Genomic DNA, 23,195 nt, shown 5'->3' on the forward strand with positions numbered 1-23,195 from the left:
CTGCCTTCAGCTCAGGTCATGGTCTCAGGGTCCTGGGATTAAGCCCTGCATTGGGCTTTCTGCTTGGGAGGGAGTCTGTCTCTCCCTCTATCTCTGCCTGCCTCTCTACCTACTTGTGATCTCTCTCTCTGTGTTAAATAAAAAAACAAAATCTTTAAAAAAAAAGAAGGTTACCCTTTTTCTACATCCTTGCCAACACTTTTTTTGCCCCTGCCTTGTTAATTTTTGCCATTCTAAGTGGTGTAATGTGGTATCTCATTGTGGTTTTGATTTGTCTTTCTCTGATGGCTAATGATGGTGAAATTTTTTTCATGTGTCTGTTAGCCATTTGTATGTCTTCTTTGGAGAGTCTTCTGCCCATTTCTTGAATGGGTTGTTTTTATTTTATTTTTTTTTTATTTTGGGGGGTGTTGAGTTTGAGAAGTAATTTATAGACAATGAATACCAGCCCTTTAAGTGTAATGTCATTTGAAAATACCTTCTTCCATTCCATGGGTTGCCTCTTAATTTTGTTGGCATTTTTCTTCGCTGTGCAGAAGATTTTTAGCTTGATGAAGTCCTCAAAGTTCATTTTTGCTTTTGCTTCCCTTGCCCTTGGAGATGTGTCTTGAAAGAAGTTGTTGTAGCTGATGGTAAAGAGGTTATTGTCTTTGTTCCTTTCTAGGATTTTGATTGATTCCTGTCTCACATTGAGGTTGTTCATGCATTTTGAGTTTATCTTTGTGTGTGGTGTAAGAGAATGGCCCAATTTAATTCTCCTGCGTGTTGCTGTCTAATATCCCCGGCACCATATACTGAAAAGATTGTGTTTTTTTTTTGTTTGTTTTTTGTTTTTCCCATTGGATATTATTTCTTGCTTTGTCAAACATTAGTTAACCATAGATGTGAGAATCTATTTCTGGGGTCTTTATTCTGTTACACTGATCTTTGGGTCTGTTTTTGTGCCAATACCAAGTTTTCCTGATGCTCACAGCTTTGATATATAGCTTGAAGTCAGGCATTGTGATGCCACTAGCTTTGGTTTTCTTTTTCAACAATCCCCCAATGACTTGGGATCTTTTTTGGTTCCATACAAATTTTAGGATAGTTTATTCCAGCTCTGTGAATAATGCCAGTAGTATTTTGATAGGGATTGCATTGAAAGTGTATATTACTTGGGGCACTATAAACATTTTCACAATGTTTAATCTGCCAATCCATGAACATGGAATAATTTTTCATATCTTTGTGTCTTCCTCCATTTCTTTCATAAGTATTCTGTCATTTCTAGAGTATAGATCTTTTACCTCTTTGGTTAGGTTTATTCCTAGGTATCTTATGGTTTGGGGCACTATTGTAAATGGAATCAATGCCTTAATTTCTAATTTCTTTTCATTTTCTTTTAATCTTTTTCTATTTTCTTAATCTTTAATCTTTTTAATCTTTTAATCTTTTTCTATCTTTTTAATCTTTTAATCTTTTTAATCTTTTTCTAATTTTCTTTTAATTTCTTCTGTCATATTGTTAATATATAAAAATGCAACTGATTTGTTGTGCATTAATTTTGTATTCTGTCATATTACTGAATTGCTGTCTGAGTTTTAGTAATATGGGGGTGGAGTCTTGGGTTTTCCACGTAAAAATATCATGTCATCTGCAAAGAGAGGGAGCTTGACTTCTTTTCCAATTGGAATACTTTTTATTTCCTTTTGTTACCTGATTGCTGAGGTTAGGATTTCTACTACTATGTTGAACAATCATAGTGAGAGTGGGCAGCCTTGTTGTGTTCCTGACCTTGAAGGTAAAACTCTTAGTTTTTTGCCATCGTGAATGATATTCACTGTGGGCTATTCATAGGTGGATTTTATGATATTAATATATGTTCCTTATATCCCTATACTTTGAAGAGTTTTAATCAAGAAAGGACGTTATATTGTGTCAAATGCTTCTTCTGCATCAATTGAGAGGATCATATGTTTCTTGTTGCTTCTTTTGTTCATGTGATCTATCACATTGATTGATTTGTGAATGCTGAATCACCCTTGCATCCCAGGGATAAATACCACCTGCTCATGGCATTTAATCCTTTTAATGTACTGTTGGATCCTGTTGGCCAGGATCTTGTTGAGTATTTTGGCATCTATGTTCATCATGGTAATTCGTCTGTAATTCTTGTTTTTTGATGGGGTCTTTTCATGGTTCTGGGATCAGGGTAATCCTGGTCTTATAGAATATGTTTGGAAGTTTTCCATCCATTTCTATTTTTTGAGACATCTTCAGTAGAATAGATATTATTTATTCTTTAAATATTTGGTAGAGTTCCTCTGGGAAACCATCTAGCCCTGGACTCTTAGTTTTTGGGAAGTTTTTGATTACTGTTTCAGTTTTATTGTTTTCTATTTCTTCATGTTTCAGTCTTGGTAGTTTATAAATTTGAAGGAACTTATTCATTTCTTCCAGGCTGCCTAATTTGTTGGCATATAGTTGCTGGTGATATGTTCTAACAATTGTTTCTATTTTCTTAGTGTTCATCATGATCTCTCTCCTTTCACTCATGATTGTATTAATTTGGGTCCTTTCCCTTTTCTTTTGGGTAAGTCTGTCTAACAGTTTATCACTATTATTAAAAATTTAAAGAACCAACTTCTAGTTTTGTTGATCTGTTCTACTGTTCTGCTCTCTATATTATTGATTCATACTCTAATCTTTATTATTTCTCTTCTTCTGCTTGGTTTAACCTATATTTGTTGTTCTTTCTCCATGTCATTTAGGTGTACGGTTAGCTTGCACACTTGGCCTTTATCTAATTTTCTGAGAGAGGCTTAGAATATTATGTAGTTCCCTCTTAGGACTGCCTTTGCAGTATCCCATATGTTTTGAACTGATTTGTTTTCATTTTCATGGTTTCAATGGATTCTTTAACTTCCTGGTTGACCTATTCATTATTTATTATTATTATTGTTGTTGTTATTGTTGTTATTGTTCTGTTAGCCAACATATAATATATCATTAGTTTTCCATATAGTTTTCAACAATTCATTAGTTGAGACACTTTCATTCTTTAGCAGAATGCTCTTTAGGTTTCAGGTGTTTGAATTCCTTCCATATTTCTTCTTGTGGTTGAGTTCCAGCTTCAAAGCATTGTGGTCTGAAAATAGGCAGAGAATAATCTCAGTGTTTTGGTATCAGTTGAGACCTAATTTGTGACTCGGTATGTGGTCTACCTGGAGAAAGTTCCACGTGCCCTCAAGAAGAATGAATATTCTGTTGTTTTAGGATAAGATTATATAGATAGATAGATATACACACACACGCAAGCACACACACACACACACACACAAAGTCCATCTGGTCCAGTATATCATTCAAAGCTCTTATTTCTTTGTTGATCTTCTACTTAGTTGATCTGTCCATTGCTGAGAGTGGAGTGTTGAGGTCTCCTACTCTTAATATATTATTATCCATATGTTTCTTTATTTTGGTTATTAATTGCTTTATATAATTGGCTACTCCCATGATGGGCATAGATATTTAAAATTGTTAGATCATCTAGTAGGATAGACCCATTAAGTATGATATATTGTCCCTCTACATCTCTTATTGCAGTCTTTGGTTTAAAATCTAATCTTTCTGATATGAAGATTGCAACCCTATCTTACTTTTGAGATCCATTGGCATGGTAAATATTTCTCCATCTCTTCACTTTCCATATGCAGGTGTCTTTATGTTCAAATTGATTCTCTTTTAGACAACATATGGATGGGTCCTGCTTTTTTATCCAATCTGAAACCATGTGTTTTTTGCTGGGAACATTCAGTCCATTTATAATCAGAGTAACTATTGAAAGATATGAATGTAGTGTCATTGTATTGACTGTAAATTCCCTGTTTCTTTAGATTTCCTCAGTTACTTTCTGGTCTATGTTACTCTTGGGATCTCTTTTCACTTAGAGAATCCTCCTTAATATTCTTGCAGGTCTGTCTTGTTGAGAGACATATCCTTTCAGTTTCTACCTGTTATGGAAGCTCTTTATCTCTCCATCTGTTCTGAATGAGAGGCTGTTAGGTAAAGTATTCTTTGCTGCATATTCTTCTCATTTAGTACTCTGAATGTCCTGTGCCCTTTCTGGCTTGCCAGGTTTCTGTGGATAGATCTGATGTTATTCTGATGTTCTTCCTTCCATATGTAAGGAAACTTCTCTCTCTAGCTACTCTCAGAATAGTTTCTTTGGCTGTAAGATTTGCAAGATTCATTATTATATATCAGGATGTTGATTTATTTTTATTGATTATGGGATGGGTCTTCTCTGCCTTTTGGACATGAGTGCTTGTTTCCTTTCCCAGATTTGGGAAGTTCCCAGCTATGATTTGCTTAGATATACCTTCTAACCCTCTCAGTCACTCTACCCCTTTGTGAATCCCAACAATTCTGACAGTGGAATATTTTATGACATCACTATTTTCTCCAATCCTTTTTTCATGGGCTACTAGCTGCCTATCTAAGTTTTCCTCAATTTCCTTCCTTTACATCAGCTTATGTTATAGATCATTTATTCTCCCTTCTGCCCCATTGACCCTAGCTGGTAGAGTATCCAGTTTAGACTGTATCTCATTCCTGGCATTTTGAAGTTCGGCCTGATTACATCTCATTTCTGTCCTTAGAGTTTCCATATTGCCACTAATGCTTTTTTCAAGCCTTTTTAGTAACTTTATGACTGCTGTCCTGTATTCTATCTCTCAATATTATTTATATCCATGTCAATTATCTCTATGACACTGTCTCTGATTTTTTTTATGTGAATTCCTCCTTCTTGTCATTCTGTCCAGAGAATGATGGCTGGACAAATAAACAAAATCCAAAATATCAACCATGACCCAAGCAAGATGTACCCTAGCCAAATCCAGAGTGTTCAGAAGCCACCACAGAAAAATAAAGCCAAAATGATAAACAAGAATAAAATTTAAAAAAAAATAAGGTAGTGGGGAGAGGAAGAGGGACTATAGTCTCACAGTTTGGATCAAGCTGGGATTTCCACCTGTTCCTGGGTTCTAGTCTTTTTCAAGCTGTTCAGGAAAAGAGTGACTAGTGACCAGCCTGGCTTATGGTTTATGGTGATCTGAGCTGAGAGTCTGCTCCTGGGATCACTCACCATAACCTGCTTCACCGCTAGGGCACTCTATGGTTAAGCTACCCCCAATTAGTTCTGTGGCTCTTTGGATCCTGAGACCACAATGCCCTACCTAAAATTCTATCTTTTTATTTCTAGAGCCTCTTTCAGAGAGGGGTGTCTCTCACTAGAACAGATTTCTAAATATTCTGATTCTGCGTTGTAGTGTTATATCACATTTCAGGAGCCAGCTTATGGATGCTTCCTCCACTTTCTGTTTATCTTCCATTAGCTTCCCTTAGGTTCTAGACTCTGCACATTACCTTGTAAAATGCAGTCACTTTTCTGCTTGTAGAGATCCAGATCTATATTCTTACATTTCAGGCTGATTTTGTGTGTGTTCAAAATGGTTTGATAGATATCAAAGCTAAATTCAAAGGACCAGTTGAAACTGGGTCTTCTACTTCCTCACCATCTCACCTCCTCTCTTTTCTACCCATATTTTTAACTGGGTTATTTGTTTTTTGGGTCTTGAGTTCTTTAGTTTGATAAAGTCTTTAAAGATTTTGGTTACTAACACTTTATTAGATATATTACCTTTTCCCATTCTGAAGATTGCCTTTTAGATTTGTTGATTGCTTCCTTTGCTGTGTGAAGATTTTTATCTTGATGAAATCCCAATAGTTTATTTTTGCTTTGGGTTCCCTTGCCTCAGGAGATGTACCTAGTAAGAAGTTGCGAAGGCTGATGTCAAAGAGCTTACTGCCTGTGTTTTACTCTAGGATTTTAATGGTTTCCTGTCTCCCATTTAGGTCATTAATCCATTTTGAGTTTATTTTTGTGTATGGTTTAATAAAATGATCCAGATTCATTCTTATGCATATTGATTTCCAGTTTTCCCAGCATCATTTTTTGAAGAGACTGTCTTTTTACTATTGGATATTCTTTCTTTGATATTCGCTTTTTAAATATTGTAAATAAATATCTTATTAAATGAAATACTTCATAATGAACCATAGCAGCTTTTTCATGATTCAAATATTTTCTTCAAGCTTTATAAAGGCATGCATGATGTTTATCAAAAATAATGTTGAGAAGTCCCTATCTGTATCAAATGCATAGTAATACTATCATTTTAATTCAACACTCTGTGACATATTTTTATTTTTAACTAAAGTCTCAGAGTGTAAAGACACTCAAGACTGTTAGATACTATTGTGGACATTGCTGCTATAAACATTCGGGTGCATGTGTTTATAAAAATAAAAAAAATAAAAAAAAAGACTGTTAGATACTTAAAAGGCTTACCTAACTAAAACAGTTTCAAGCTAAAAGCACCCCCTAGGGGCACCTGGGTGGCTCAGTGGGTTAAGGCCTCTGCTTTCAGCTTAGGTCATGATCCCAGGGTCTTGGAATTGAGCCCTGCATCAGGCTGTCGCTCAGCAGGGAGCCCGCTTCCTCCTCTCTCTGCCTGCCTCTCTGCCTACTAGTGATCTCTGTCTGTCAAATGAATAAATAAAATCTTTTTTTTTTTAAAGCACCCCCTATATAAGGAATTATTGTGTCTCTAAAAATATTTTAATTTCTAAGTGAAAGCATTAGTAACTGGCTAAGAATTAGCACAGTTAATTACATTGTACTCCATTTAGTAGAATGCAATAAAAATAAGTATAAAGATGCAATAAACATACTTATAAAGATGATCTATCATATATATGATAGAGCATCTTCTTATTCATAGATAAAGAGTGTTACATAATAAGGTCTAATTCCATCTGACTTTTATTTATCCCTGTCATACCCTATGTCACACCAATTGTTCAGGTTTTTGCAACTTAAAATACGTTTTTAAAAATTATGTGCATTTCCTCAAAACTGCTATTCTGAAGACTACAAAAAGTTCTTTTTTTAACTTCTTGAGAAAACTTTCTAATAATACAGAACAATTATGTATAACAAATGTCTTCAATGTTTAAAGGACCTGAATAAGTTCTTTTGGGGGGGGGGGGTTCCACAACTTTTTTTTTTTTTTTAATTTTCCAGTGGCTTATTTATTGTGATGTAAATCCAAACTTCTTGCCATGGCTTAAAGGGCCCAATTACTCTGCTCTGTTCTTTTTTTTTTAATTAAATTAATTTACTTATTTTCAGAAAAACAGTATTCATTATTTTTTCACCACACCCAGTGCTCCATGCAATCCGTGCCCTCTATAATACCCACCACCTGGTACCCCAACCTCCCACCCCCTTGCCACTTCAAACCCCTCAGATTGTTTTTCAGAGTCCATAGTCTCTCATGATTCTTAACTGAGGGTACAAATGTAGATCATCTTACCTATATTACACATCCTTATCAATTTTCTTGGGATTGAATCAGAGGTGCAATGCTTGAAAATCACTTTTACAGTTGGCAAAACTTCACTATGTCAGACTTGAGTAATTTAAACCTTGTAACAATTTGGACAGTTCCCTGCTTGTAATGTTCCTTTATTTGACTAATCATTTTTTTTTTCTCACAGTGAATATATCAACTCTGTAACTCTTCTCCAAGAACATAAATTAACTTTGTGAAATATTGTAGAATGTCATTTTTACAGAACACATGCATTTCATGAATTTCAGAAACACGCATGAAATAATAAATAATAAACAAATCTTATTTTCTTTTCATTATGATGGAGGGTATCAACAGTAAAATGTTCACCTTTAGCCCAGAAGGCTGACCTGTAACTTACATAGTTTTGATAAGGATCAAATAAGTGCTGGGTGCTACATTCTTAAAGGGTCTCATGATGGCCTGTATATCTCATTGATAGCTAATATTGGACTGAATGATAAAGACCAGAGAAATCTTGGAAAAGTAGTTTTATGAGTGGAAATTTGAAGAAGATATTTATGATCTAATACTCCTAGCATGTCCCTTCCCACTCAAGCACTGTGAAGATAACCACTAGCTTCATACAGCAAAAATTCAGGTCTTTTGGCCCATGGGTCCTGTCCTTATGATACTTGAATAAACTTACTAAGTTGCACTGTAAAACATCTCAAGAATTCTTTCTTGACTGTCATGCTCAATGATCCTGCAACAATTACAGTTTTTCTTAACATTGTACTTAAGCATTATTTTTCTACATTTCCTAAATGTATATGTTTTGTAAAAAAAAAAAATGAAAAGCATATTAAAATAACTAGGTAAGGTTCAATTTATGGTTATTCATTTGGCACCCAAAGGGTCAGATTCAGAACTTTTACTTTACTAAAAACAGTAAGTTAACCAATCATAAAATAACAAATAGTGTAAAAATGTCTAGATATAGGTCTGCTCACTCCATTTTTAAAGCCCTTTGAAGCCGCCTTAAGGGTCTCTACTCAGCAAAAAAGTGGAATTGGATTCATTAGTCAAATTTTGAGATTTTATGATTGAAATGAGAAGTGTTTTTCTTTTTTTAAAGTAACTTGTAACTTAAATTTAAAAAATCAATCTTGTTTCCACCTGAAGTTATTTTAGTAGGGTTTTACTAAAATTTGCCTTTAGCATAAAAATAAATTTCCCTATATTAAATCATAAGATAAAACAGCAGTTGTGATTTTTTTCAATCCATGATTTCAGAAGTAGAACTAAAAATCAGTGGAGTAGCCAATCATTTAGAAGATACTTTTTGAGGAATGCTTGTATCTTATTCAATAAATAAATTAACTCCACTATTATTAGCAAACAACACTAGGAAGAAACATGTATTTCCTGTCATAGTTTTACACTAGAGTCTGGTACAAAATATCTAAAGAACCTTCATGGGACACATATTGAGAAACATAACTTAAGAACATGCCTTATATGTTCATAAAATTCAATTTTAGGAAATAGAAAAATACCAAATGTTTCCTTTCATACCTGTGGTTCAGGATGAATCCAGATCTCCACGGTTGTTGACTCTTTCAGTGGGGTATGAGATTGTACAACCTCCTTCATTGGCTTTAGAAGGAGAAAAGAAATACAAGTATTTTTTCAGTGGTTTTTTAAAAGTTAAAAAAATGCAATGCATTGCACACATGCATGAAATATGAGTAAATAAAATAGTGCCTGGCTAAATCCCTGTACACATCACAGTCATTGAGGAGTTGTAATATGGCAGACAAAACTCTAGGCTCTAGGGATGGAAAGAGAAAAAAATTCTCATGGAATTTAAATTTCAGTGTTAATTTTAAGTGTTCAATTAAATATATAAATGGAAATGTAGAGGACAATTTGAAATATTTAAAAGGACGAAATTTAAGCTGGAGAGATTTTCACTCCAGTGGTGTTATAAATCAATGTCTTCAATAGCTTGTATTTATGAATCCACCATAGTCTGAAATTAAACTTATCCTGTCTGCCAGCACATTGCAAATTTGCTGCCTAACATGAAAATATATTTAGTAAGTGCCAAGAAATTTCTGAACCAATATGAAGATACTAACCTACCAAACAATAATAATTATGAAGGTCTTGAAAAGATGATGTTTTTATTCATTGAATTTTCTTCAGGATACAAAGAATAAGCTTTCTGTTTTTAGAATAATTAATGCATACTATATACATTTTTTGTATATTTTGTTTTAGTCTATGTGGTAAAGGATTTGGTAAAAATTTATCACTTGATCTACAAAAGTGAAAAATTTTTCAAGAAGCTGAGGAAACTCAATGAATCTTGATAGCTTTCATGCTATAATAACAGAGTTGAGTAGTATAACTGAGATCTTTTGTCACACTCTCAGAACTTCATACTGCTGTTTGGTGTGCTACAAATTGCAGTGGTACCATAATTACTTGACAGTGTTTTGAAGGAGAGCAGATTTTGTCACCCCAAAAGATGTCTCTTTGGCATAAAGATTATTTAAGAAAAAGAAGACTTAAGAAAAGTTCTGAAAAACTGAGTAGAAGTTACCCTTTCATAAGAAACACTATATTTATAAGGAAAATCTCTATTTATAAGGATGTTTCTTTCTCTGTACCTGGAAAAGAAGGGTGACCAAATTTTTAAAAACATCAATGGAGAAGGCAACAAACTTAAACATAACATATTGTTTACTTGTTTAATGTGCTCTTCCTGGTAACCTTTCTTAACTATTTCGCCCCACCCCAATACATTTTGTCTTTATCTGAAGATAGATTTAGGGTAGTGTCATGGACCACTTCCAAAAGTTAACTCAGTTTTTCTGGGTATTCTCCATGTATACAGGAAGTGTGCGTGCTATTAAACTTCTGTTTGTTTTTCTCTTGTTAATTTGCCTTTTATACAGGAGGTCTCAACTGAGAACCTACAAGCACAGAGGGAAAATTATTTTTCCTCCTCCATAGTTTCAAGTGCCCCACATATATCACCTTAATGTGACTATTTACTTATATTACTTGGGCATGACCATTATGTCAAATCAAGAAAAGAAGAGACAATTAGACTTGGAATATATACTTCTAAGGTCCAGCTGAGCAGGAATTACTTTGTTATCTAATTAAATGGCAAATCAGGTTTTTATGCAATTGCACTATGATTGTGACAAAAAGAATTCAATACACACATATATTACCAGACTGATCACTCATCACAATATTCCAACTCACAAGAAAACAACAGTCAAAATAATTAAACAGTTAAAATGGGGCATCTCATTACAGCAGAATTCCTTCACAAAATAAAAAAAAAATGAAAATTAGACTGTGATCAAAGTAAGTTTCTGGGGTGCCTGGGTGGCTCAGTGTGTTAAGCATCTGCCTTTAGCTCAGGTCATGATCTCAGGGTCCTGGGATTGAGGCCCACAATGGGCTCTCTGCTCAGTGGTGAGTCTGCTTCCCCCTCCCCCTCTGCCTGCCTCTCTGCCTATTTGTGATCTCTCTGTGTCAAATAAATAAATGAAATCTTTTTTTTTTAAAGTAAGTTTCTAAAAGTCTTATTTGTTAGCCAAGCAGAGAAAAACACTTATTAATGGTGAGCTATTTAAGTTGCATTTGTTTACAATAGCCAAATAAATTTATCTAGAGAAAGGAAACTTGAGACAAATACTTCAACAAGTACAGTTACTCCAAAAGTTGGGAACATTAAAAACAATATCAATACTGAATTTAAAAAAAAAAAGTAAGGATAAATAATTGAAGTGGTTTTTCTTATCTTCTTAATGAGTTAACAGATGTTACCAACAATATTTAGTTATTAGTCACTTGAAGAAACAATGCCAGGTTTGAAGTGACTGAAGAATTAGCCTCTATCAATGAATAGCTGTGTGGGCTAGAACAGACAAAAATAATTCCAGTGAAGCTGAGAAAACACTAATTCAGTAAAACTTGAAGTGGCATCTACTAAGAAGTCTTATAACTAATGGTGAGTAAAATATACATGGCATAGAAAAAAGTTCAATTGGGCACATTTATAAGGCTTGGGAAAATATGAGGCATCCAAAGCCTATAGCTATTTATTGTGTTAAACATAAGCAGGTACTTCATGGAAAATGAGTTTTTCATGTGTAAGGTCAATAGTGAGCTGCATTTACTATTGTTAGTGGAACTATTGTTAGTATGTGAACTTTTGTCAAAAATACAAGTCAGATATCCTGACTTGCCCTACCACACAAGCTGTTGGATGGTTTGGCAGTGGCAAAGTTTTACTCAGTTTTTTTGTTTGTTTGCTATTTTTGTTTGTTTGTTCTGAGATTAAAGCCAGCACTGAAATTTTGCCCAATGAGAAGCACCCTTGATCACTATTATCAAACACTGAATTACTTTGGAAATTGTTTTTGTTTTGTTTTGTTTTGTTTTGTTTGCTGCAAACTTGATAATATCTCTTAACAAATCTAGCTAAAATTATAAAAGAATACAGTGCTTATATGTAAGAGCTATACTGCAATAATGTAATTTTGATGACAACTGCAATTGTTTGAGCAAGTAATGTCAAGTTACATTATATACTCTAGCCTTGTAGAAAAATATGTAACCGAAGGGCTTTTACTTAACCTTCAATTAATAAATTATTAATATTTGGGATGCCTGGGTGGCTCAATCATTTAAGTGTCTCCTTTGGCTCAGATCATGATCTTGGGGTCTTGGGACAGAGTCCCGCATATGGCTCCTTGTTTGGTGGGGATCCTACTTCTCCCTCTGCCTGCTACTCCTCCTACTTGTGCCCTATCTCTGACAAATAAATAAATAAAATATAAAAAAAAGAAATTATTAATCTTCAATGTGGTGGCATGCTAAAAGTATGAAGAAAAGAATATAATAGAATACTTTACATACCTTCTAAGAAATATATATGTTGAAATAAAACTACATGCTATAGATTGATATCAGTACTTGGTAGTAACTATATGGAAAGACATTTCCAGAAATCAGATATACAAGTCCATTTATCTCATGAGGAGGTCTGTATTACATAACAAATTATATACATAATTAATATTTGAATATCATCAGTTGAAATTTTGTGGAAATTTGTCTTCTCATATTATATAAATATCCATTCTGGCCCTTTACAGAAAAAGTTTGCTGACCCCTGATCTAGAGGAAAAGGAAACACAGACTAATAACTATGATTAATGGGCACATCTGTAAAATAAGTCTGGTAGATGTTAGATGCAGAGAGTGAAGAAGAGTTTTGTTGTTTCAGCAAACAGCAGTTGTTGGCTGCATAAAAAGCAATATGGTCCAAGACAGGAAACCCCAGAATGTGGTTAGTATAGCTGGAGTGTTATAGAAATAAAGCTGCATGGTGGGACAAATGTATTAGAAAGTGAATTAATCATATACTCTTAATGGGCTTGCAAAGTTATCTGGTGATTTTATAGCCATACAGTAAGCAATGTAGATATTCAAATATATTTAAGCAAAATACTGTGTGGTACAGAACTTTCTAAGAAGATTTGTGCTAAGATTTCAGATTTAATTTTATTTTTAAACCAAGTCTCTTAGGGTTACTTTTCCCATCTGCATTTTAAGAATCTGGCTTAAACATTTTCTGTCAATCGTGAGCATTTTTGTCTGTCTGGTCTGCCCTCAAAAATATAATGCCATACTCAAATGTCCACTGAATTAGGTAAAGATGATATTTTAGGTGGTTAAATGTTTAGTTATATGGATGTATTGTGCCCACTTAACTTTGGCAATTAAACATCTCTATTTTGTAATATACTTCTATTCAAATATTAGGAACATTTATTGAATTTTGTTTTGGATAAAAATGACAAGTTAAGAGTAAAATAATACTCCCATCCCTGATAATGTTATTCCCATTACTTCCTCTTCCAACAAATCCCAGAGTTACAAAACTAATAACAAGGAAATCATCTAATAAAAGAGCTTCAATATAAAGAACTGCTGAGGATTAACCACAATGTAAATAGGAGAAATGACAATTCTAGGAAATAATTGTACTCAAATAAATTTATGCTTGACTTTCTTTTAATTTTTAATTTAAATTCAAGTTAGTTAACATATGCTGTATTATTAGTTCAGAGGTAGAATGTAGTAATTCATCTGTTGCATATAACACTCAGTGCTCATTACTTAAAGTGCCTTCTTTAATGCCCATCACCCAATTACTTTATCCCCCCCACACATGTCCCTTCCATCAACCCTGTTTATTTCTTTTTTTTTAAAAGATTTTATTTATTTGTTTGAGAGAGAGACAGTGAGAGAGAACATGAGCGAGGAGAAGGTCAGAGGGAGAAGCAGACTCCCCGTGGAGCTGGAAGCCTGATGCGGGACTCGATCCCAAGACTCCGGGATCATGACCTGAGCCGAAGGCAGTCGTCCAACCAACTGAGCCACCCAGGCGTCCCAACCCTGTTTATTTCTTATAGTTAAGAGTCTCTTATGGTTTACCTCCCTCTCAGTTTTCATCTTATTTTTCCTTCGCTTTCCCTATGTTCATCTGTGTTTTTTTTCTTAAATTCCACATATGCCTGAAATCATATGGTATTTGTTTTTTTCTGACTGACATTTTACTTAATATCATGCCCTTTAGTTCCATCCATGTTGCTGCAAGTGGCAAGATTTCATACTTTTCTGATAAGCTTGAGTTCTTTAAGGAAATGAAATATAGTTCATTAATGACACCTGAAAAATACAGTGCACATCTACATTTCTGTTTCCTTACATGCACCACGTACTGAACCAAATTGTATTTTCCTTTTTTTAGGAATCAGATGTCAAACTGTCAAGGAAATGGTAAAGTACTTTATAATTACTCTTTACAGATTTAAGTCTCATTTTAGCCCAGTTCATATTAAGACAGTGCTCAAATAGTGAAAAGTGAGAACTACATCTTACCACTAATCTTAAAAAGTTTGAAAAGTGTCACTAACATTGTTAAAAATTAAAAAGAAAAAAAAAACTTCTAAGAGAAGGATGGATAGTTATTGAATCTTATTATTCCTGAGTCAAATATTACTAATTGATAGTTTAGACACTGGAAGGGAATTTAATGTAGTTTTAAAATATATTAAATCATTTAAGCAATAATACCTTATTTCACCAGTGATGCCTTATTGGCCTAGTGAAATAGACATATATGAAATAAAAGATGTTCATTTATATTATTTCACTTTTCAGAATCTAGAAATTTCATGGTTTAAAAATTGTCTATATTCTGTTTGAATGATTTTATTTATGAATGTGAGAAGAGACTGGCTTATAACGAGTATTCCAACATATTTAGCTTTTAAGGAAAATAAGAAACTGTTACAGATGAGCTTAAAAAAAAAAAAGTAAAATTCACTTCCCAACATATAAGAGCCTTGAAAAAAAAAAAAAAAAAAGACAACATAATGTAATTGAAACTTTTAAATCTGGCAGGACATTCTAACTGTTCTCAAATACTTTCCTGACTGTGTCACACACAGAATCTGAGCTTAATGACTTAATATGTTAACTACGTTGCTTAACTTGACTAATGGGGAAACTACTTGAAACTACTGGATGAGGCAAACTCAGACTCATTCAGTGATCATTTTAAGGATAAATATGGATTATATTCTTTATTTTCCCACTTGGAAATTTTATTGCCACTCAAACCTAATGGTGAGGAAATCATAGCAAGAATAAGATCAAGTTATTTCTGACTACAGTCTCAGTATTACATATTGTTTTAAAATATGATAAAAAGAGAATCCAGAGGAACTTCATTGTTTTCAGCAATTACTTTCCTTTCTCAAATGTAACATGTTTGCTACCGGAAATATTAAGTATGCTTCCATTTTCAGAGTAATCATTCACACCCCAGGAATGTCAGATATTGCAGAAACGTGACATTCTAAATTGTTGTCGTCATCACTTAATTTCAGCTACTAAAGACTATATGTGAGTTTAACTGAAAGGTCATTTTTATTTTATTGCCATACAGTTGAGATATTGACATGTTAAGGAGAAAAAAAAATGGCCTTTTCAAAGCATCACATGAAACATTTTTTTGGAGAGTCCTAGTTAATACTCACCAAAATGATATGTGCCTAAAGACATATAAGTATGTTGGTAATCCTTCTAATGATTACTTTTATAAAATAGCCTCATTCTCACTTCTTCCTTATAAGAAATCAAGATTCTTACTATGGAAATAATATCCATCAGAACTATGGTAAAGTTCACAAATTTGAAGTGTAATTTGATGTTTATTTTTACCCACGATATACATTAAAAGCCTTAGGGTAAAACACCTTAATTTTTTAAATAAATTACAAAGCACATATTTCAATTGCAATGAATACACTCTAGGGACTTCCTGAAATAGGAAAAACCCTAGTTGATTCTTATTCTCCCTAATGTTTCTTAAGGTCCTTCTGTCAAGCCTTTCTGTATTAAAATTAACAGAGTTGATAATACTAAGGAGGAAAAGAAAGATAGGTTTAAAAGAGATTAAAATCTACTCAGCAATGTGGTGCAAAAGTGGAAAAGGCAGGAGTTTTGAATCCGCATCTGGCTCTACACCTTACTTGTTTTATGAACTCTGTGAAGTTAAAGATTATTCTGTTTCATTATCTGTGAAATAAATATAAAATAAAAGCCTATTAGAACTATTGTAGTATACTGAGCTATTAAAGTGCCTGACACCTTATAATAGTATCCTCACTTGAACTATTATGGATATATCTTCCTTCATAAAATAAAGTCAAAGCCATGAACAGCCATCCACTACATGGTTCCCCCCACCTTGCACCTCCGCATTTTTGAAACTATGAATTACAATTACTTACAAAACGTGTTTGTATATCTGAAAAATTAAAAAAAATACCAACTGCTGCAAGAGATAGCACAATAATATGATGGTTGAGGGTGGAAGAAACATGGAAGGCAGACAATAGTTATTCTTTACTTTTACAATTCTTACATAATGTCTAATTGAGAGAAACCTCTTTCCATTACACATAAATTCCTCTTAGTAACATAAAAATAAATTATTTGTGAATTTAGTTGGCATTCCAAAAAAGTTGGTTTATAAAAGTGGAGAATTACAGAAATCATCAAGATTGGAGAACCAATATTAACAATTTCTATGAATGCATAAAGATAAATAAAATAGACTTTAATAGATAAATAAAATTGACTATTGGAAGTTTTAAAATGAATTGACTAAATGTTATTGAATGCATGCAAATTTATTTAAAAATACATATTTTTTTCAGATGAAAGCAAGAAGAAGGATTGGATCAAATAAATTTAAACAGAATCTGATAGTCAGCATTCATCTATGATTTTCAAGTATTCTTAAAAATATTTTCTAAAAGTATGATATAGTTTGCATGTTTGAAGAAATATGACAAATTTAACATTTCCTAATAAGTTACACAGAGTAAAGTGTTCCCATATAAACTAAAAAACTAAATGTAAACCACTTTTTTTTGTATTTCTTAATTTCTTTTCAGCATAACAGAAATCATTGTTTTTGCACTACAACCAGTGCTCCATGCAATACATGCCCTCCATAATACCCACCCCTTTCCAATTTCCTTCAACTCCCTTCTCCTTTCCATCTCCCTATGCCCTCAATGTTATTTGTTATGCACCACAAATAAGTGAAACCATATAATAATTGACTCTCTCTGCTTGACTTATTTCACTCAGCATAATCTCTTCCAGTCCCATCCATGTTGAATACAAATTGGGTATTCATGCTTTCTGATGGAGGCATAGTACTCCATAGTGTATATCTACCACATCTTCCTTATCCATTCATCTGTTGAAGGGCATCTTGGTTCTTTCCACAGTTTGGCGACCGTGGCCATTGCTGCTATAAACATTGTGGTACAGATGGCCCTTCTTTTCACTACATCTGTATCTTTGGGGTAAATACCCAGTAGTACAATGGCAGGGTCATAGGAAAGCTCTATTTTTCATTTCTTGAGGAATCTACACAGTGTTCTCCAAAGTGGCTGAACCAACTTGCATCCCCACCAATAGTGTAAGAGGGTTTCCCTTTCTCCACATCCTCTCCAACACACGTTGTTTCCTGTCTTGCTAATTTTGGCCATTCTAACTGGTGTAAGGTGGTATCTTGATGTGGTTTTGATTTGAATCTCCCTGACGGCTAGTGATGATGAACATATTTTCATGTGTCTAATAACCATTTGTATGTCTTCATTGGAGAAGTGTCTGCTTATGTCTTCTGCCCATTTTTTTGACATGATTATCTGTTTTGTGTGTGTTGAGTTTGAGGAGTTCTTTGTAGATCCTGGACATCAACCTTTTGTCTGTACTGTCATTTGCAAATATCTTCTCCCATTCTGTGGGTTGCCTCTTTGTTTTGTTGACTGTTTCCTTTGCTGTGCAGAACCTTTTGATCTTGATGAATTCCCAAAAGTTCCTTTTTGCTTTTGTTTCCTTTGCCTTTGGAGACATATCTTGAAAGAAGTTGTTGTGGCTGATATCGAAGGGGTTACTGCCTATGTTCTCCTCTAGGATTCTGATTGATTCCTGTCTCACGTTAAGGTCTTTTATCCATTTTGAGTTTATCTTTGTGTACGGTGTAAGAGAATGGTCGAGTTTCATTCTTCTACATATAGCTGTCCAATGTAAACCATGTTTTTATTTTGTTTTGTTTGAGATAAGGTGATGCCAGAAAATATACAATTTACTAACATTTCCTCTCCACAGGATAATTAGGTCATATTTGCCAGAATTAAAGGGACATGCAAACCTATGTTTATCAACATTCTGTCACAGAGAGGATGTTGAGAATCTGGAACTCTTTATGTCTAATCCTCCTTTATTGTTTGTATGTGTTTTGCTTGTTTTTGTTTTTTAATTTCAAATTGGTTTCAAGAGACATGGGCTTCTAAAAGCAAAGCAAAAATTTGATAGTGGTGGGTGGAATGGTGCAATAATGATTTAACATAGGTTAATCTAAACTAAAATTTATGTCAAGACTGCATATTTGTTTTATAGGGTAACTGCTATCATTAAAACTAAAGTGATGTAGTCTTAAGGAAAACAGTGTTGAGTTATTCCACAGGCTTGTACAATATTTTCCAGACTGATTTGAGTCTCTCTGAAATGGTTTAGGATCACAAGAATATGCTGTTCCTTCCTCTGGATGTAGTAAGACCTGAGATAAATGCGACAAAAATAGTAGATTATTTCACTCAGCATAATCTCTTCCAGTCCCATCCATGTTAATACAAAAGTTAGGTATTCATCCTTTCTGATGGAGGCATAATACTCCATAGTATATATAGACCACATCTTCCTTATGCTGAGTGAAATAAGTCAAGCAAAGAGAGTCAATTATCATATGGTTTCACTTATTTGTGGAGCATAAGAAATAACATGGAGGGCATATGGAGATGGAGAGGAGAAGGGAGTTTGAGGAAATTAGAGGGGGAGATGAACCATGAGAGACGATGGACTCTGAAAAACAATCTGAGGGATCTGAAGCGGTGGGGGGTGGGAGGTTGGGTAAACCTGATAGTGGGTATTATGGAGGGCACATGTTGCATGGAGCACTGGGTGTGGTACATAAACAATGAATTCTGGTACACTGAAAAGAAATTAATAAAAATTAAAAATCTGAAAAAATAGCGGATTAATTTGGGAGAAACATTCATTTATCTGTAAGGATTCCAAAGTTTCTGCCAAAGGCAATCAGCTATTTTTCAATTGTCTTCAAGGGTAATAATTCGCCAGGAAGAAAAATCAACAATATTGTGCACTTAATTAGACCTCTTGCTTAATCATCAATAAGTTAAAATTATTTTTTAAAGGTTTTATTTATTTATTTGAAAGATAGAGATCACAAGTAGGCAGAGAGGCAGGCAGAGAGAGAGAGGAAGAAGCAGGCTCCCTGCCAAACAGAAAGCCTGATGTGGGGCTTGATCCCAGGACCCTGGAATCATGACCCGAGCCTAAGGCAGAGGCTTTAGCCCACTGAGCCACCCAGGCGCCCAAACAAGTTAAAAGTATTAATGTGTGTTTAAAGAAGGAGAAATGCTATAGAAAGGGATGAATTAACACTTAAATAACTCAGAAGCTTAACAAAACCTGACATGAGATTTGCCAGATGGTTTGGTTCTAGATTAGAAAACTTGAAGCTAATCTTCATTTAAGAGTTTTAATGGTTGTATTTCTCTTATAAAACCTCTTGCTCTTTTGCTAGGGTTATTCTACAAAATTATAGATCAGCCTTTATTTTTTTTTTATTTTAAGTAGATTTAATAGGTGGGTGTTTCATTTCCCCTAAGGAATCCTTTAGAAGTTTATTGTGTATTATCTGATAGTTATTTTTATTCCCCAGTGGTTTCATCTTAAATAGTTATAATACTGAAAACAGGAATTTTTTTTTTTTTTGAAAAACAGGAATTTGATATTAGCACCGTGTAGGTGTAATTCTGTAATCCATCATTTTATCATGTGTAGATTTGTGTAACTGCCACTATAGTCAAGATACAGAATTATTCATCACCAGAAATTTCTCCATCATGCTGTCGTTTTATAATTAACACTTATCCTTCTATGGACACCCCTCCTCTCCAGTCCCTAAGCCCTGGCAACCACTAATCTCTTCTCCAGCTCTATAATTTTATCATTTTAAATGGAATCATACAGGTAATGACTTTTGGGGATTTGTCTCCCCCGCCCCCACTCAGCATAACTTCCTTGAGATCCATCCAAGTTGTTGCGTGTAGCAGTTCCTTTTTATTACTGAGTCATATCTGTAGATCAGCCTTTAAAGAACAGCTTCTATCAACAGAGTCTCCATAATCTCAACTAAATTGAGCAGGAAGATTACATGTTATTATGATGTAGCACAGCAGGATATTTCTCCAAGAAACATAATGATGTGAAAAAAGAAAAAGCTATCACTCTCTGCAGAGAAGTTATCCATAGAAGAACAATACTTTTCACATAGATTATTTGTGCATGTTGAAATGTTCACATTAGAAAAGCTTTATCTTGGGCTCCTGGGTGGCTCAGTGCGTTAAGCTGCTGCCTTCGGCTTGGGTCATGATCTCAAGGTCCTGGGATCGAGTCCCGCATCAGGCTCTCTGCTCAGCAGGGAGCCTGCTTCCCTCTCTCTCTCTCTCTCTGCCTGCCTCTCCATCTCTTTGTGATTTCTCTCTGTCAAATAAATAAATAAATAAAATCTTAAAAAAAAAAAAAAAAAGAAAAGCTTTATCTTACTGCTTCTGTAAGCATTCTGATCTTGACGAGTATTCAGATCTAGATAGCAAAACCAGGAGTCATATGTCTCTATAAGTTGGCCTGCCTCAGGACCCTTAAGAGAGATTGAATCCATCACAGGAATCACTAGAAAAAATAAAGTATAATATTTATTTCTCAAGTAATTTATGTTTAGTTTTAGCTTGTCAACTTTGTTTGAAGGAGTAGACATCTCATTTTTTTTTAATAACTGCAGCTTACCGAACTTTAGAATACATATTCTAATTAGCACAGGAATGACTGAAAAGTAACTAAACAGAACTATAATTCTATATATATCTTCATATTTCAGTGTTTCTTTTTTTTTAAATGTAATACTGTTTATTTAACTTCAAAAACATTTCAGCATTCTAAACATACAAAAAAAATAACAGAACGTTGCAAATCGTGTTTAGTACAGAAGGTTCTTGAACTTTCATTGATGCAGTGGCTCTTTCGCTTTGCTGACAATGAAGAGTTCCACAGTTTGTTTCAAAACAAACAGTTTAAAACTACCGCACTTAACTAAAAAGGATCCAAACACTTCTCATGCCAGCTGACCCCCTCCTTCTCCACAGCTACTAATGGCAGCAGAATGCTAGGTCACTATATACAGAAACAAGACAACCTGAAGCTAAATGGATGCCCACTGCAGTGTCCACAGGTCCAGCCTCACAGTGCACGCCCTGAGCTACAGCCCCTCCTAAAGGCATCTTCCCCACAGCCTCAACGCCAAGCAAGGAGCATCAAGAGTTTGTCTCGGTTGTTTTGTTCTTTTTTTACAAACTATAGATATGTACAGTTGATAACTCAGGATTTCTAGCCAATAACCATATAGTTAACACCACCTTACAAATCAAAAAAAGAAAATGCCAGGAACATCTTTAAATGCCTTGTCACACCAACAGCAAAGTGCACAGAGTGAGGAGAACACGAGAGCCTTTTCATTTTAAAAATGTTTGGAAATATGTACAACTTTGATACAGTTTCAGGATGCTCTGGACACCCATGGCCACTTCATGTAAACCACTGACAATTTCTAGAGCACTTTGAGAAACTACAATATGACTATGACCCAATTGTGTGATTAAACCTAACGAGGGCAACAGACACGCCTCCAATCAGAGGGGTGTCAATGTCAATGATGCGCTCCCTACTCTAAGGTATTCACAAGGAGACAGATCAACAGTTTCTTTTATTCATCCTCCTCCTCCTCCTCCTCTTCCTCTTCCTCCTCCTCGTCTTCTTCATCATCTTCTTCCACCTTTTTCCGGGCAACTTTGGCGGGACCCTTCGCGCCATCAAACTTTCCTTTAGACTTATAGTCGGCGACATCCTTCTCATACTTCTCCTTCAGCTTCGCTGCCTTATTGTTGTAAGGTTGCTTCTCACCATCACTTAAGTTATTCTACATCTCGCCCAGCTTCTTTGCCACATCTCCAATGGAGATACCAGGGTTTGTAGATTTGATCTTGGGGCGGAATTCTGAACAGAACAGGAAGAATCCAGACGGTGGCCTTTTGGGGGCATTAGGGTCCTTCTTCTTCTTGCCTCCTTTAGCTGGTCCATAATCCTTCATTTCCCGGTCATAACGCACTTTGTCTGCCTTTGCCATTTCATCAAACTTAGATTTCTCCTTCCCAGACATAGTCTTCCACCTCTCAGAGCACTTCTTAGAAAATTCTGCAAAATTGACAGGGACTTCTGGGTTTTTCTTCTTGTGTTCCTCTCTGCATGTCTGCACGAAGAAGGCATAAGCAGACATCTTGCCCTTTGGTTTCTTGGGATCACCTTTAGCCATCCTGACTGTATTGTTCGCTAGTCTCATATTTCAGTGTTTCTAACCAAAAGCCAATTACGGTATGTGCCATAATAATGAGCCTCAAATATTCAGTAAAAGAGTTATTCAGTCATCAGATTATATAATGCCAGATCATTAGAACTTTCATATGTGAAATATCAAGCCCTACCAGGAAAATATCAGTAAATTATCTTTTTTTTTTTATTTTTATTTTTTATAAACATATATTTTTATCCCCTGGGGTACAGGTCTGTGAATCACCAGGCTTACACACTTCACAGCACTCACCAAATCACATACCCTCCCCAATGTCCATAATCCCACCCTCTTCTCCCAAACCCCCTCCCCCCGGCAACCTCAGTTTGTTTTGTGAGATTAAGAGTCACTTATGGTTTGTCTCCCTCCCAATCCCATCTTGTTTCATTTATTCTTCTTCTACCCACTTAAGCCTCCATGTTGCATCACCACTTCCTCATATCAGGGAGATCATATGATAGTTGTCTTTCTCTGCTTGACTTATTTTGCTAAGCATGATACGCTCTAGTTCCATCCATGTTGTTGCAAATGGCAAGATTTCATTTCTTTTGATGGCTGCATAGTATTCCATTGTGTATATATACCACATCTTCTCGATCCATTCATCTGTTGATGGACAT

At 34.7% G+C, this 23,195-nt stretch overlaps 1 pseudogene; it reads right to left on the minus strand.

The window, feature by feature from the left end:
* Nucleotides 1-21,918: 21,918 nt before the first annotated feature.
* Nucleotides 21,919-22,558, minus strand: LOC132007866 (high mobility group protein B3-like; annotated as a pseudogene).
* Between the last annotated feature and the right edge of the window lie 637 nt (nt 22,559-23,195).

Source organism: Mustela nigripes, chromosome X, assembly GCF_022355385.1.
Source record: "Mustela nigripes isolate SB6536 chromosome X, MUSNIG.SB6536, whole genome shotgun sequence".
Taxonomy (NCBI): domain Eukaryota; kingdom Metazoa; phylum Chordata; class Mammalia; order Carnivora; family Mustelidae; genus Mustela; species Mustela nigripes.